We start from the raw sequence: 15479 nt of genomic DNA, 5'->3' as shown, positions 1-15479 counted from the left end.
CAGTGGCGCCCTTCTGCAGGGCAGGGAAGCTCATATGCTTTGTCCCTGGTTGGGTTGCTTGTGACCCAGTTGCTGCTGCTGCCACTTCCCTGCTGATTGATGCTGCCATCCTGGCTTTGGAGGTCAGACACAATCTCTGGGAGCTGAAGTTTGCTAACCCTTGGACCCTCATCATATTAGGCCACATGGGAGGCCAGAGAACACTAGGAAGTTTTAGGTATTTAACAAGTGGATCATGGCCAGAAGGTTAATCTTATCCATTTATATATGAACGTTTTAAAAAAGGATTTTAGATAATGGTGTGGTAGGATTTTGGTAGAATATACTGGATGTGGAGTCATCGGCTTCGGTTTACATGAAACCTGACCCCCATTTTACAGGTCTTAATGATGGGGGAATGGTCACAAGCCACCAGTCTGGCTGGCTTAGTAGGTAGAGCCAGGAATGAAGCTGGGGTTCCAGGGGTAAGGGTGTGAAGCCACAAGAAAGGAGGCAAAATACTAAGCCAGGGTCAGGAGATCAGAATCAGAAACCCAGTTACTAAGTCCAAAGGGTAATCCGTAGGGCAAAGCCCAGGAGTAACCAAGCTGGGATCAGGAGTCAGAAAACAGGTCTGAATTGAATCAGCGACTGAACCTTTGCACAGCCCTACTATGTAGTATAGGGAAGAATGAAGAAGAAAGAAGGAGTTTGGTTTTGGTTATGTGGAACTCAAAAAGGCATTAAGATAGTGAGGAGAACATGTCGTAAAAAGGTAACCAGACAAAGAAGTAGCAAGAGAATGAGAAATCAAAGAGAAGATGAAGTGACAAGGAAATCATGGCCATCTGTGACAAAACAAAAGAAAGGTCAAGAAGCATGAAGATAGAGTATAGACTGACTTCTCTGGAGAGAGACAACATTTTATGTCAGCAATTTGCTTTTTGAAGTTTTGTAATGAAAGCCAGATTGCCAAGGATCTGGAATGGAGGAGAAGTAGTACTTGAAGATTAATTTCCATGACAACTGGATTTGAGTAATGTCCTTTGTATCTCCTTCCTCAACTCACTTCTCTGGCCTATTGGCTTTTTCTGCTATGTTCACCTCTTCATAGTACTTACAAAACACCTTTCTATTTTTTTTCCCCACTGAAACCTTAAAGTAGAAAGTAAAAGCTCCCTTTCTCTTCAGTAGTTGATGGGGTTAATTCTTGTAAAGACAGCCAGTGAGAAATTAATTGTGGGTTAATATTCAATTAAGTGTTACTACTCTGTATGTATAGTAATAATCATTTGGAGGAAAAATTATGGAGTGGATGATTTTCTTAATTAAGGCCAGTAAGAACTATGTAGGTTTTGTATTTAAATCCATCTGCAGTTCCTCACAATGGAAGATCAAGGAACACATGGAGAAATGACAGTTACAATGGATGCATGTTGATATAAATTCTCCTTCAGTGATAGACTCTAAGGGAACGTAGAGATGAGCATGCACATGCCTCTTGCCCCATTTCAAACCCCTTTGAGGTGGGACAAAAGGCACATGCAGAAACTAAAAAATGTTCCCTGCACTGCAAACTTGCACCGCAGGGAGAAAATTAGACTCTTGGATATGCAGGGGTCTAAGAAAACTGCTCTGCAGAAGAATGGAGCAAGGCAGGGTCCCAAACCATGTCTGGAACCAGCACAGGAGTCAGTCCTCCTGAAGAGACACTCTGGTGTTGGCACTCCTGCTGCCACTGGCACTGTCCAAAGTAAGTTGGGAATGGGTGTGGCGGGGTTTTATGGGGGGGGGGGGTGAGGGGTGGCGGGGGATGTGGAGGGGGTTGGGAGTGGTTCAGGGGAATGTACCTGGGACTGCAGGGGGTGAGTGGCCGGAGCAGTCTCAGAGTGACCTGGCCCAGATCGATGTGGCTCACTAGTCCGGCTTTGTACTAGAGTGGGTTGTGTGGCCAGCGGGACCCAGCTGGGCTTGGCATACGGTCCCTGCATGCTGCACCTAGCCTGGCACATGGTTCCTGTGCTCTGCGCCAGGTCCTGCCACCATGGGTCCAGCCCAGCTGGGCAGCAGAGGGGCCCCAAGGCTGGCAGGTCCTGGCTGGATATGGCACAAGTTCCCCAAGAGCTGGGAGCAGCAGACTCACTCTGCTATGGTAAAAGGTAAGTTATGGACTCTGTGGGGGGAGGCTGGGGCCCTCCAGAGGGAAGCTGGGGCTCTGTGATGGGGGGGCTGCACCCCTCCTGAGCATCCTCCACAAGGTCCTCCACACCCATAGTCCTGCCCCTGCAATTCCCCCATACCTACCCACACACTAACCCACATTCCTTCACACACACACATATACCCGTCTTCCCTTCCCTTTCCCACCCCCTTTCTGTAAACACCACATCCCCCCATCATGTGCCCATCTTGTGCGGAGAAAACCAAAATCACACATAGGTATTTAGAATTTGTTTTATCATGATTATAGAGATGCTGGTAAGCTTCCAACTTGCTTTAACATTGTAAATATACCAATAAAGCATTGCCCCCTCTCCCTCCCTCCCTCCCCCCTCTCTCTCTAGATATACATATATGTGTGTAGAGTGGTCTTTTTTTCAATTGTGGAAGAACATGGGTTTTGAAGTATTGTTAAAAATGGATTTGGGATGCTGCTGCAGCAGTCCAGCTGGCACAAGGGGTAGTGTCCCCAGGTACCAAGTGGCTGGGCCCTAGAAGCTCCTGAGAGCGGGCAGCCCTGAGCTGCTTGCCAGGGAAGCTTTTTGTATGAACGGGGCTAAGTCAGGGTGACTTTTTATACTACTGGGGACAGCACAAGTGGTGGCCCCAGGCTCTAGCTCCCCCTGGCTGCAGATCCAGGAGGAACCAGGCAGGATCAATTTGCCCCAAGTGGTATGATTTGCTCCATGACAATGTGCATATCCGAGCATGCACACTGAGGCAAAAAGCCCCAGCTCAAATTTGCACTGGTTCTACTTGAGCTGCTGCAAGCACATGTGCTTGCATGTGTGACGCACCCTGAATGTTCAGGTCTCTCTAAGGAAGGAAAGTTTGGATTGATCACGATTAACTCAGTGGATACTCTTCTTGAATGTTAAATAAAATATTTTGCTTTGGAATGCACATGCACGCACGCACCCTCATATATATGGAGTTTTAGGTAAACTGTGCCAGCATCCAGATGAGCTCTTGGCGCTCTTTTAGAAAGATTTATTTTCACACAGTTCCTTCCAGATGGTGTCTACTTTCTATGTGGAGAGTTTCTTGATTAGACCTGTTCTCCCTCACACATGCACTTTTTGTTGGATCTGGCAATGGTCTTTCATTTCCTCTGGTTTTAGCTACCATAAATTATATCAGTGCTGGAAAGCTTCTCTTACCAGGTACCATTTAGGGAGTTGCCATGCCCACAGCCGTGTGGATGGTAAGTCTCCTATTCCCCATTTTCTCCATAGTCTTTCTCCAAAGTATCTGACAACGCATGCTGCTTTGGGCTTCCCTCCCACCACCAAATTACAACACAGATTTAAGTACTTGACCATTATGAACAAAAACACATCTGGGAAGTCTCTCCCACCATGATTCTTCTGTCCGTATAATATGTCCCATGCCAGTCTCTTCTGTTGCGGTCCCCAAAAGTATGCATAGTGCTCCTCTGTATTGCACAGGCTGTGCTCCATGTGCATGAGCACCAATCCTGTATATAAAATCATGGGCAAGATCATGGTTTTTAGCAGCCTCACCTTCCCCTCTAGGGTTAGCTTCCACCCACTCCAGAGTCCCAGCTTTTGCTTGACCCTCTTAGCCATTTTCTGCCCTCCCTCCCTCCCTTTAAGTTCTATATCAAAATACATTCTTAGTACATGTATCCCTTTTTTTAGAACCATGATCCCCTATCCCCAACAGGTCCCCCATCTACTCTGCAATGTTGAGTTTTGCCCCCAATGCTTTCTCAGAAAGCTGAATATGCTTTGTTGCTTCCCTGATAGCCCTACATACCAGACTTACGTCATTCATGTACACAATGCATTTCATCTGCCTTCCACTTCTTCCCTGTATTTGGACTCAGCACATTGGGATCATTCTGTATTCGCTCTACTAGAGGTTCCATTACACAGTAGTGGGGACAGGGGGAACTCTTGCCTCACTCCTCATCTCACTGCTACTGGCTGTGTCAGGTGTCTGTTTATTAAAACTTGATATTTTGCCCCTATGTAGTGCATCTTAGGCCAATTAAGAAATCTTACCGGGATCCCCAGTATTCATGATAGGAATTTCTGGTTGACCTTATCAAAGGCTTTCTCCAGGTCTGCGTTTAATATTGACAGGTTTAGTTTTCTCTTTGCAGTATTGCATGGTGTTTCTTAGTTGTGTCATGGCCTCAGGAATCCTTCTCCCAGGGAATATGCACACTTGATATTCTTCTAACATTTTCCTGATTACTCCTTTTAGTCTGTTCACTAACATCACTTTGGAAAGGAGTTTGTAGTTGAAATTTAACAAAGTTATTGGCCTCTGTTTATCTGGGATTTTTCCCCTTTCTTGAAAATCAGGGTTACTATTCCTTCTTTCAAGTTTTTTGGGGTCTTTTTTCTCTCCTCTCATAATAGACTTTATAAGGTCTGGTCCCAGTTGGACCCCAGACAGTTGCATAAAATTTTTTCGGCAGTTTGTCTTTTTCCTCCCAGTTCTTAAAACTTTTCAGTGTCCCAGATATCCTGCACCTTCCAGTCTTTTAGTTGTTGTTGGTTTTCTGTTAGCTTCTTTTGGAGTCCTTCCAGACAGATCTGTGTGGCCTCTGGCTCTATCTCTCTTGCTCTCTCTCAGTATAGTTCCTGGTAGAAATCTTTCACTATGTGCAGCATGGTTTCTCTAGATCTGTGTTCTTCTCCTTTCTCTCCTGAAGACACGATGTTCCCTTTTCCCCTCCTCTTCTGATCTTGTTGAAGTACTGCATCCATTTTTCCTTTTCCTCAACCCATTGTACTTATGCCAGAAACATTGTTTTCATTTCTTGCTCTTTAAACCATTGTTCTAATTCCTCTTTTGTTTCCTTGATTTCTTTTATCACTTTGAATCCTAGCACACTCTGCTGATGTAGTCTTCGCAGTTTCAGTTGCAATTGCACCCTGTGTTTCTTTCCTTTTTGCTTGCTCTATCCTTGCTTTTATAAATTAGTCTTTTATGCATCCTTTACCCTTTCAAACCAGTCTATTACTATTTCAAAGCACTCTTTTAGTTCTTTCCATCCTACACACATTTGTTGTACTCTTCTTAGATCTTCTTTTCTTCCAGTAGCTTGGTGTTTAGCTTTCAGCTTCCTTTTCCTTTTTGCAGTCACTTTTCTTCCTCTAGCCCTGATATAAGCCTGACAAGAAAAATGGTGTTGTCTGCTTCTCTCTCTGTCCAGTGCTTTGATGTCCAGATAGGGTCAATCTTGAGAAACATTTCCCTGCTGTCCTCTTGTGAAGGTGACTCTTTCCCCCCTGTCCTCTTTCTCCTATATCCTGCAAGTCATTGTGTGTGATTATTCTGTTTAGGATCTTTGATGACTTGTCCATGGTTCCTATTTGCCCCTCACCCTTTTTTCCTGTGCTTGCCATAAATGGTTGAAATAGCTTAATAATATGCAAGGTGTTCCACCAATCATGCTGACTTCCAGTTTTTCCAGAAATCTGCACCTCTCCTCTCAATTTACCAGTGCTTATATATTAGTGATCTCAAATATTTTCTCATTCATTTCACACATTACTTACAATAACCCCCCCCCAACACACACACACACTGCTTTTGTTTTCTTCATCTTAATACTTGGGTTCTCAGTTAGCACTGCTACACCTGTTGCTCTGTTAATGTTCGAGCCAGACCAGTTAGATGGCCGCCACTTCCACCATCAATCGTATTCTGTGTCATTTTCTGCTGCTGGTATTGAACATTTTCCTGTATACAGATAATATCTGCCTTTATCTGGGCTAGATGCACATCAATCACATTCTGTCTTTCCCTATTTAATACAGATCATACATTCACAGAATTAACATTTTAGTTTAAGATTTTGGTCTGTCTGATTTTAGCTTCCTTCTTTAACAGGGTTGTCTCTGTCTTATTCTACTCCTCCATTCTCATATTGATTGCTTTCACAAACCCTTCCATGTCTGACTCTTCTAGGAACTTGTCCATTCACTCCTCCTGACTGGTGAAAATCTCTTCTGTGCAATCAGGGATCCATGGAGGGGAGACTACTGGCAGAGGTGCTTGACTGGGACTCTGCTTTTTTCCCCTCTAACCTTCATCTCCTTTGTTTGGTTTCTCTTTCTCCCTTCTCTTTCTTTCTCTTTCTTTTAACTTCTTGCCATTGCATCTCATTGTCTTCCTTTTCTGACCCTCCTTCCTCTGAGCTCTTCTCTTCCCCTCCTTTCTCTTTTGGACGTGCAGTGTATTTTGTTTTTCCTATTTCTCCCTCATTTTCAGCTCCGGGCTGGGGGTGGGGGGCTGGAGTCTCATCCTCCCCCTCCTCCTCTATCTCTTCATTATCCTCCTCTTCTGATTTGTTCACCTGCTCCTCAGGCTCTGCAGCCATTTTCACAGGTGCTCCTCATTGCCTTTCCTCCTGCATTTTGTTTTCCTGTTTTCTTTGCTGCACTGCTCTGTTTGCAAAGGACTGGGGGCAGGAATGGAACACATGCCCTTCTTCCCTGCAAAAGTTGCAGTGCCTTTTCTGCTTACAGTCCTTCATCATGTGTCCCTTCTTCCTACATATTTCCTCATTTCCTGCTTTGGGTGTGCATGGTAAAATACAAGCCTGTGTTTGTCTTTAGGGTTATTGCTGGTGGAAGGTGTCTCACTACCCTGGGTTTTTCTGGGTCTCCCTATAGCAGAGCACAAGCCCACCAAGCCCTGGTTCCTATCCCATCAGGTTCCCATACCTTTTCAATCTTGCCTACCCTTTTCCAGTACCTGATGAGCCATCTTTTTATGTCATCTTCTTTATTGCCAGGTTAAACATCTTCACGATCACTACATACTCCTGGTTCCCCCCAGCTTTCCAAAGTCTAAGAACTGAAGTCCTGAGTCATCTCTGTTTCTCTTGTAAATCTCCCAGAAATCCTTTAAAGCCCTGATGGTCCCAGAACATGATATATATTATTATATATATAATTTTTTTTTTGTTAAAGAGAGAGAGAAAGAACGAACATTACAGAAGGCATATTTTCATCTGAGTGTACTGCATATAGTTTTGATTACTTCACTTCAAGGAGTAACAATGATTGATGAGAAGAGAATGAAGGTTGTTACAGGCACAAAAAGTCTTGTGTATGGTGAGAGATTACAAAAGGTAGGTCTAATTATCTTGAGAAGGTAAAAGCTAAAAAGCCACTGACTGAGTGAATAGAAGGTAGGCATTGAACTGATCAGGTTTTTGGTTTTTTGTTTTCCATACAAGAAGCTATTTCTTTGATTTTAAAAGAATATATTTGGAACAGATAAATATTTTGAGGCATCTAGTTGGCTTTTGCAATTGCACTGTTGGAACAGACTACATCACATGCTGTTGAATTTTCTTTCAGTTTCCCAATTTGACACCATTTGAGGAAGAACAAACAGGAGAGGTGTTCCAGTCTTGTTAATGTAATAAAATTAATTTGATATTGTGCTTGCAGATGTATACTGAATAGACTTGAGGGACAAGAGAAAATTGTTTCCATTTACAGTATTGAAATATTGTCTTTATTGTCTCCTTTGAGATATTTAAAATGTCCCTAATTTCCCTGAAAACCTTATCGAGCTGTCCCTCTGTAACTCATATACTTAATTATGTGAAACTGGAAATGATATTGCAATACTAATTATGCCAAAAAAGATCAGGCCCCCAAAGTCATATTATTAAAAAATAATAATTTCAGAGGTTTTATTTGTCCTCTAGTTTTTAAGAACATTTTAACTCTAGAGGCCCTTTTTTTTGTCTATAAACAGGGAGTACTGGTTCTTTTAATGAAACTAGTAGGCTTGTATGATAAGTGATGAGACTTTAAGAAAAGTACCCGGTATTTTAAGTCTTAAGTCTGTAGTAGGTAATGTTGCTGAGTGTTTGATTCCATGCACTTGTCCACAGTTTGAGTAAGAGAAGAAGAGGCAAAGCAACCTAGTGAAGAGGACTTTAAATTAGGTTTGCTGGGGGTTGGAGAACAGAGCCATGGGGTAAATGGGGAATTGGGTGACCTAGAGGAAGAGCAAACAGGAGGGAGCAACAGGGAAGGTGTTCTCATTCTTCCTGAGAAATCAGAGCAATAGACTATTTACCTCAGGTGCTTGTACACAAATGCACAGAGCCTGGGAAACAAGCAAGAAGAATTGGAAGTCCTTGCACAGTCAGATTCTTGGTGGGATAGCTCACATGACTCTCATGGATGGGTACAAACTGTTCAGCAAAGACAGGCAGGGGAGAAGAGAAGGAGGAGTTTCACTTTATGTAAAAGAGCCATATGATTCCTCAGAGCTCCAGTATGAAACTAGTCTGTGGTTTAGAGTCAGAGGAGAGAGCAACAAAGGTAATGTCATGGTGGGGGACTGTTATAGACCACCAGACCAGGAGGATAATATGGATGAGACTTTCTTCAAACAGCTAGTAGAAGTTTCCTGATCAGAGGCCCTGGTTTCCATGGGGGACTTCAATCACCCTGATATCTGCTGGGGAGGGGAGGGGCAATACAACAGTGTGCAGGCAATCCAGGAGGTTTTTGGAGAGTATTGGGGACAATTTCCTGGTGCAAATGCTAGAGCAGCCAACTAGGGGCTATGCTCTTCTTGACCTGCTGCTCACAAACAGGGAAGAATTGGTGGGGAATGTACTATTAGATAGCAACTTGGACAGCAGCAACCATGAGATGATTGTGTTCAGAATCCTGAGGAAAGGAAGGATGGAGAGCAGGAGAGTAAGGACTGTGGACTTCAGAAAAGCAGACTTGGACTTGCTTAGGGAACTCATGGGCAGGATCCCCTGGGAAAGTAGTCTGAGGGGAAAAGGAGAACTGGCAATACTTTTAAAGAAACCTTACTGCAAGTGCCAAAACAAAGCATTCCAATGTGCAGGAAGACTAGCATGTATGGCAGAAGACCAGTTTAGCAGGGAACATTTCAGTAAACTAAATCAAGAAGTGGAAACTTGGACAAACAACTAGGGAGGATGTGACAGGGCCACTTCCCGTGAGAGATGTAATGCCCTGTAACAGAGTAACTCACCGCTCACTTTCCTGCCTTGCCTTAGTTGTCATAATGAAAAGATAAAGGAGTCAATGGTGTCCCATGGGTTAGTCATTATGCAACATCCAGTTGATCTGGGACTTCACTTCTCCTACACCCTTCCCCCCCACACACACTGCTGAAGTTACCAGGTATGTGTGCTTTCCTTGGTTAGTGACATCAGGGACCAATGGCTCAACTGCCTTGAAGTGTTGTTGCCTCTGCCACCCAAAATCAAATACAAAAAACTGGTAACAGTCCCAACCTAAGAAATGTCCCTATGGACTAATCGGGTTGCTCTTCTGCTTCAGGCACAATCCCTTTAAGAAAATCCAACACCTCTCAGGCTAATGAGACCACCTGCCTTTGCTTCAGGTCAGGTGGACCAGGTGTGCTGTGTTAAGCAGCCTTTCACTTCCAGCTTCTCTGTAGCCCCTTTTCCTTCCCTGATTTCACTAGGGACTTCCTGTCCCTTCTTTGCCCTGGCTTTTCCACCCAGGGCTCCTCCCAGGAGGTTCATATGGCCCTGCTGTCTCCTACTGGCATTCCCCATCCCATGTTCACCATCCTGTGCTGGCTCTGGCTCCACTTAAAATCTCCCAGCTCATCACGGGGCTCTGATGTCATCTACCAAGCACCCACCCAGCTGGATGATGCAAGAGCTTATAAAGTGCTGTGGTGGTGTAGTCCGATGCTCCCATCATTCTGGTACATTCTTGCAGGCTGGGATCTGGCTGGCTGGTCAACAGCTCTGCAGAAAATGACCTGGGGGTTATAGAGGACAATCAGCTAGATATGAGACAACAGTGTGTTCTTGTTGCCAGGAAGGCATACTGGGCTGTATTGGTAGGAGTGTTGCCAACAGGCAAGGGAAGTTATTATTCCCTTCTAGTCAGCACTGATGAGATCCCATCTGGAGTACTGTGTTCATTTTTAGCCCCTCACCCCACCCACTACAGAAAGGATGTGTACAAATTGGAGAGAGTCCAGCAGAGGGGAATGGAAATGGAGAGGGGGGCCTGGGACACATGACTTATTAGGAGACACTGAGGGAACTGATCTAATTTAGTCTGAAGAAGAAAAGACTGAGAGGGGATTTAATAATAGCTTTCAACTATCTGAAGGGGATTCAAAAGTGGATGGAGCTAGACTGTTCTTCGGGGTGGCAGATGACAGAATAAGGAGCAATGATCTCAAGTTGCAGCAAGGGAAGTTTAGGTTAGATATTAGAAATAATTTTCTCACTAAGAGGGTAGTAAAACACTGGAACCAGGTTACCCAGAGAGGTTGTAGACTCTCCATCCTTGGAGGTTTTTAAGACCTGGCTAGACAGAACCTTGGCTTGGATGATCTAGTCTGGGAATGATCTTCCTTTTAGCAGGAGGTTGGACTAGATGACAATATTAATTTTCTATGATTCTGTGAAATGAGCAGGGGAGAAAGTCATAGGCAAAAAGGGTTTAGAAGCTGTGATAAAAGTCAAAAGAGGTAACAGTTCCAACTTAAGAAATGTCCCTATGGACTAATTGGATTGCTCTCCTGCTTCAGGCACAATCCCTTTAAGAAAACCCAATACCTCTCAGGCTAATGATCACTTGCCACTCTAACCTAAGATTGGTTAGAGTTTGTGTAGTAGTTTTATGCCAATTAGATCTGGTTTAGGATAAGATATAGTTTTAATGAGGGATAAAAATAGGAATATTAATATACTATAGGACCTATTAGGGTTATTTCTATGTTCACTAGTCTTGTTTAGTTAGCTTTTGACATAGGGCCAGGTAATTGAACATATAAATCCAAGTCCAGCTTGGAACGTTAGCTCTTTAGTCTTGAACTACTGTTTTCACTGAATTGCCCATCTTCAGGTGAAACAGTTAGCCCTGCTTAAAAACTTACTTTTCAAAACCTAGGTAAGGAGTCATTTTCCTTAATAGGCTGGCCACCTATTAAAGGGTTTTTCCAGCTTGGAGAAATTAATCTTAAGGTTTTTCAAATATTAATAAGACGGTTGGATTTGAAGTGAATGCACATTTTTATTTTTTAATCATTTGCCTGATATACTTTACCTGTATAATTTGGTCATGCAAATATTATCTGTATTTTGTTATTAAATTTGGTATTGAAATTTACTTACATTTATTTTATTGAATACCTAATTTCATTAGAACAGTCTCCTTGAACCTTATTTGGTTCTCAGAATATCTGGGGTCAAGAGGCTTGATGTTAAAATTATAAGAGTTAGTAGCACTGTGGATTCCTCAAAATATTAATAATACTATCTCATTAATTAGCAAATAAATGCTTAAAAACAGAAGGATGAGATCTTTCCTTTCCTTTGAATCATTCAGATATTGACTACTGTCAGAAGCAACAAAAGCTAAATAAATATACAAAGAACTTGATCCATTATGAAAAATTGTGTTTCGAATACATATTCTCATTTGTTTTCTAAATGAAAACAGAATTTTACTCAGGATTTACTGAAACATTTTGTAGAGTCATAGGCTTGGAAGGGACTTTATGGGTCATCTAATCTAATTAATGAGTTAAATGCCTATTCAGCCATTTTTTTAAACCAGCAAAGGAGATTCTGCAGCTTCCCTGAGCAGCTTGTTCTACAGTTGAATCATCCTTAGAAATATAATAAAAATCTACTTTTGCTGCATTTTAAACCTATTGCTTGATTCTAGCCCTCTGCAGTTCTCTTTCTTTAGGGCAGCTTTTTAAACACCTGAAAACTGTTATCATTTCACTTTCCTTCCTCCCCACCTTATCTCCTTTTTGCCAAATGGAGTATACATAGTTTTCTCAGTCTTTCCATCCATGACTTGCTTTCTAACCCATCTTTCATCTTTGTCACTTTCCTTTGGATTCTCTCCAGTCTTTCCACATCCTTTCTTAAAATGTGCTATGCAACTGGAGTTGCAGACCTCTAGCTGAGGCCTATCCGCTGAGTAGAGCGGTACAGTCACCTCCCATGTCTTGCACCAAATATTCCTGTTAATACAGTCCAATATTGCACTTGCTTTTTTGTGATTATACCATGTTGCTGACTCACATAAAATCTATGATCCACCAAAACCCCCACATTCTTCTCCACAGTGTAACTGCATAACCAATTTTATCCCATTCTGAATTTCTGCACTTTTTCCCTTTAAGCGTGGTTGCTTTGGTTTTTCAGGGTTTTTTTTTTTTTTGGGGGGGGGGGGGGCTGGGCGGAGTTGTTTTTTGTCTACAGATGAGTTTTTCAGTTTATCCTATTGAATTCTAGTATTATTCTCTAAAGTTTGTACTCATCCCTCCCTGTTTTGTCATCCGTAAAATTGATTAGAAAGTTGTCTCATCTTGTATCCAAATACTTCAATAAAAGGTTTGGATAAAGAATATGCCTTGGTAAAACCTTACTTGAAATCTTTTGACATCATATTATAAATTATATTTGCTTGTGATTATTATATTCACTTAGTTCTACCTAGAACACATTTCTTGAAATGTGTCAAAAGTCGTATTGTAGTCCAGCTATGTGTAACAAACTTTGCAGCAGCATGATATCAACCACTGTGTTCCCCTCCTTTATCTGTTGCAAGTTAATGTGTTGTGTTGTGGTTGTGTCAGGGTTGACTGTATGTTTTTGTTAATAGGTTAGACTAGTGGTGCTCAACCGTTTGGTCCTCATGAGCCAGATGAGTGGAGCAGAGCTGGTCCATGGGCTGGACCAAGGTCTGCACACAAGGATCAGGCCCTGGCATCACCCCCTCACTGGCTCAAGTGTGGAGAGTGGGCTTTGGGGAGTGGCAGTGCCCCATCACATCCTAGCACACTAGCCCACTGCCCAAGTTTTCAGACCTTGTGGGGAGATCTGTGGGCCATCAGTTTAGGGGGTTGAGCAAGCTTGTGTTAGATGATGGATTTGTATAAGATGGTTTAAATAGGGATGATCCTTCCTAACACAGGGAATTGGGATAACTGACCTCTAGACCTCCTTTTCAACCCCATTTTCTATGATTTTTATGGCTGTCCACTCTACAGTTTTCATCTTCTAAACTAGTAGTTACCTCATCAACAAAGAAAATAAGATGGTTTTCCATTATTTGTTCTTAACAAATGTGTTGGCTGCTAGGGATAATCATTTCTCTTCCAAGTATTTACAGATTTACTGTTTAATTATTTTCTCTGGTAATTACACAGATACGGAAGTCAGATTCACTGGTCTTTAATTCCTTAAGTCTTTCTTTTTTCCCCTTTTAATGATGGGAAGTAGGTTAACTTGTCTCCAGTCCTCTAGGATCTCACCCTGTCATTCATCCTGATGGAAAATGAGCATGAATTAATTCAGGCTCCACCAATTTTAATTCATTCAAACTTGGCCAAATCTTTCTAAACTGTTTAGCTATGATCCATAGCCCTTCTACTCCACTTTATACTTACACTTTTGTTGATACAGCTGTCTCTGGTATACTTGACAGTGGTGTCAGTGACCTCCCAACAACTTCCACACCACCAAGGTTTGGAGAGAACAGAGCAGGAGCGTTTGTGGGTGGTCGGAGGTGGAAGGACAACACAGAGCAGGGGGTGTGGGAAGTTCTTACTTTCCAGCTGTAATCTCAAAAGTGCCACAGCAGCATAGACATGTTGAATGTTAGCAGAGTCTGCTTAGAACTTCTGTTGAGTTGTATACATCTCATTAAAGTTTGTTCCATTATTAGACAGGGGACCTTATCTCTAACAGCAGCCTTAAAAATAAAAAGACTTGGTTTCATGGCTACAAAAATTACAGTACTGTCGATGGCTGAAGTAGGCCAGAAGGATTAACAGTCTACCCTGATTGCTGAAAGCCTCTGATATATGGCTTTGATAGTATATGAGTGCTGGTTTACACAGGACATTTTGATTTAACAACAAAAAAGGGAAAATTGTGCTTTATATGCCCTGCGTGCATGAGAGGGCATGTGTAACCTCCTCATCCCAAGGAGAAACCTGAGAGGCATGCAGTATTCTCTGCACATATAACCAACTCAGCTGTGGGGAACAAGTCTTTGACTCTGGTTCACTTTGGGGAGTCTTCATAAGTGCTAGGAGGGAATATAGACATAGCAAATATATTTGGCTCCTTCTTGCAAACTACTTCCTCCATTTTTGGCCTCCTGCAACAGTGAAGCAACTAGGCTCAAACTGGTTTTAAGTAAATGGTTGGGCTGTGGACACCAGGCACCACAGTTTTCAGTATCAATTCAGTCAGTAGTCTCATTGTCTTAAATAGAAACAATATTCATCTCCCAATAAGGGCTTAGCCCTTTTAATATTTGACTGGTTATCCCACTCTAGGCTATTTTTTGAAAGTTTTATAATTGGCTCAACCACTTTGTTTTGTGACCTTTTTTATTTTCATTTTTTCAGGTGAAAAACCTGGTTATGTCAAGAGAAAATCTTTAGTGTATGTTACAGATTGAACAATCTCTGACAACTAAATTGTCAGCATGAAAAAGTACATACATTTCATATTCTGTATGAAAAGTATTTTCCAAATCAGGCTGTAAATGTCCTATGTGAGGGAGCTCAATTTTATGGAAGCTAATCCAACCTATATTATCCCTTAAAATTGTAAATTGACCAATTCCCATGCCCTGACATAGAGGAAGTGACTCATCTCTTGAAGAATCTTAAAATTCTGTTTTGCTTTCTCAGGTTAAAGGTTTTACACCAGGATTAGGGCAATCTACATGCCCAACCATGCAGGTGTTCAGAGGGCTTCAATTACCCCCAAATGGTACATCCTATGTAAGTGCACCTCAGAAGATCTGCATACCCACCAACCCCCCTTCCCTCCCCCACCCCTCACTGCAGACTGTCTAGCCCCTCCATTTGCCTACACCAAATTGATTACATTGGGTTCCCTGCATGGTTCCTGGGACCAATGAATGGCTGTATGTGCTGCTTCTGATCTACATTTAGGTGGCTTAAAGCAAACCCATGCAAATCTACACTGGGGGAAATGAATGGCTGTACACACCATGAATGACTAGTCTAATTTGGCCCCATCAGATTGGTGAAAGCTTCATTAGAGATGTTGATCAAAAATCAACAAATCTTTTTCCCTCTCTAGTTCACATGCTTTCTCTCTCTCCCTTTCTCTCCCTCCCATTCTCCTGCTAAGAGAGAAGACACTTTCTGTCAAGCAGTTATATATTTGCCTTTCTGCAATCACACAATTAATTTAAATTTAAGACTTTTTCATTTTCCTCTCTTCTTTATAAGGACAC

At 42.3% G+C, this 15479-nt stretch overlaps 1 protein-coding gene across 1 annotated transcript in view; it reads left to right on the top strand.

The window, feature by feature from the left end:
* Positions 1–15479, top strand: part of SGCZ (sarcoglycan zeta) — a 1118440-nt gene that overhangs the window by 615837 nt on the left and 487124 nt on the right. The gene's annotated exons all lie outside the window — the stretch shown is intronic.

The sequence above is a fragment of the Crocodylus siamensis genome, chromosome 2, assembly GCF_052110815.1.
Source record: "Crocodylus siamensis isolate JL-2025a chromosome 2, ASM5211081v1, whole genome shotgun sequence".
NCBI classification, from domain to species: domain Eukaryota; kingdom Metazoa; phylum Chordata; order Crocodylia; family Crocodylidae; genus Crocodylus; species Crocodylus siamensis.
This window is presented reverse-complemented; position numbering and strand designations above follow the sequence as displayed.